Source organism: Meriones unguiculatus, chromosome 16, assembly GCF_030254825.1.
Source record: "Meriones unguiculatus strain TT.TT164.6M chromosome 16, Bangor_MerUng_6.1, whole genome shotgun sequence".
Classification (NCBI taxonomy): Eukaryota; Metazoa; Chordata; class Mammalia; order Rodentia; family Muridae; genus Meriones; species Meriones unguiculatus.
Window position 1 is genome coordinate 23,591,670 of NC_083363.1, and position 1,743 is coordinate 23,593,412.

The 1,743-nt window shown below is 45.0% G+C and overlaps 1 pseudogene; it reads right to left on the minus strand.

The window, feature by feature from the left end:
- Window positions 1–732: 732 nt before the first annotated feature.
- LOC110544910 (NADH dehydrogenase [ubiquinone] 1 beta subcomplex subunit 11, mitochondrial-like) lies at window positions 733–1,185 on the minus strand (annotated as a pseudogene).
- Between the last annotated feature and the right edge of the window lie 558 nt (window positions 1,186–1,743).

Here is a 1,743-nt window from a genome sequence, read left to right on the forward strand (position 1 = left end):
CGGCTTTGTCATGAGCACGCCTCGGGACAAGGCAGGGGAGGAGGGAGAACAGAATGGGAGACTAGAGAGGGCAGACTGGAAGAAGTGGCACCCCACTTCAGTCGGGGGTGATGGTGCTCGAGTATCTGCTCCCCAGTTCAGGGCCTCCCCACTGTCTCTCTGATGGGAGAATTAGCTCTGCCTCAAAGCTCAGGTTTGTGCACTTCTCTCTCTCTCTCTCTCTCTCTCTCTCTCTCTCTCTCTCTCTCTCTCTCTCTCTCTTTGAGAGAGGGTCTCATCATGCAGCCATGTAGACCAGAGTAGCCTAGAAACTTGCTAAGTTGCCCATATGGGCCTGAAACCAGTTATCCTCCTGCCTCTGCCTCCTGAGCAGGATTGCACGTATGTGTCACCCTGCCTGAGTTACCACAGAAGCTTTCTTCCAGCCAACTGATAGATCCAAACACATTTCTTTGCTTATTGGATGCTAGGAAGCTTAGAAGTAAATTTGATTTCCAATTGTAATCTTTTTCTAAATTTCTGTTTTAGTTTAAGTGAGGTAGTGACGTTATCCTAATTCAGATGAAGTTTTGTTTTACTTTTTGAGACAGAGGCTCACTAACTAGAACTCTAATTTTCATTTTATATTTTTTTTTACAGGAAATTCCTTTAATACAGAGTTCTGAGGAACCAGGAGAATAACAGACAGGGGGCAGACAAAGAAGTGCTTCTTAAGCCCTACTCAGTAATTCATCAGTCATCTTCTGGTAACCGGATCTTGCTGGGTTCAGAACAGTTGGATTCCATGATGGGGAGGCCATTGGCTTCTTGATATTTCACAAGTCTTTCAGCTTCCACATGGGCCCACTCTTGCATCCTGTAATCAAACAAATAAGCCACAAAAGTGGTACCAAAGACCAGAACGATGGAAAAACCAAAGAAGGCAGCCTGCATATTCCAGATGTCCACCAAGGGTCACTGTCATAACCATGATAGTTTGTGTTCTTCAGATAGAATGTTTTCATCCTCAGGTTCTAGGTCCTCCTGCCAGGGCATGGTTGGTTCTTGTTGCCATTTTCTTTCCACAGCGGACAGGGTGATTACAGCTCTCGAGGATTTCCAGTGAACACAGGCAGCCAGGAGCCCTCATATTGCTGCAGCTGCTGAAATGTGGCAAGCATACAAACTTAACAGCCAGGTTGCCATGACAGCTTGTCTAGAACTCTAAGTTTTAAAGCCATGGTGAAACATAACTGTGATTCTAGCACATAGGAGGTAGAGTAGGAGGATCAGGAGCTCAGGATCATCTTTGGCTGTAGAGGGAGTTCAAGGTCAGCCTGGACTACAGGAGCCTCAGAACACAAAACAAATCATGTCAAATTGTCATTGGAAATGAGATGTCATTTAAGTAACCAGGATTGAGGCAGAGGAGCATTGCTCCAAAATATGTGAAGTTATACAGTCACTGTGATGATTCAGTCTCCTTATGGTAACATGTCACATTAAGAATGGCAATAAAATGTCTTGGTCAATTGCTGATTCTCAGGCTCCCGAGGATGGATCAGCAGGAAGATACTACATTTGCTGGGCATCATCTCCTCCCATTCAGATCCCAGGCAGGCCTGATTCCAGGCACACTTCCAGAAGGAGAACACTATTCAAGTCAGAAAACATGTGTTGCATTCTTCAAAGTTTTTTGCACATGTCACTCTATGAAACTTCCACGACCCTTTAAGGTGACCAGATAAGGCCAAATTTCAGTTC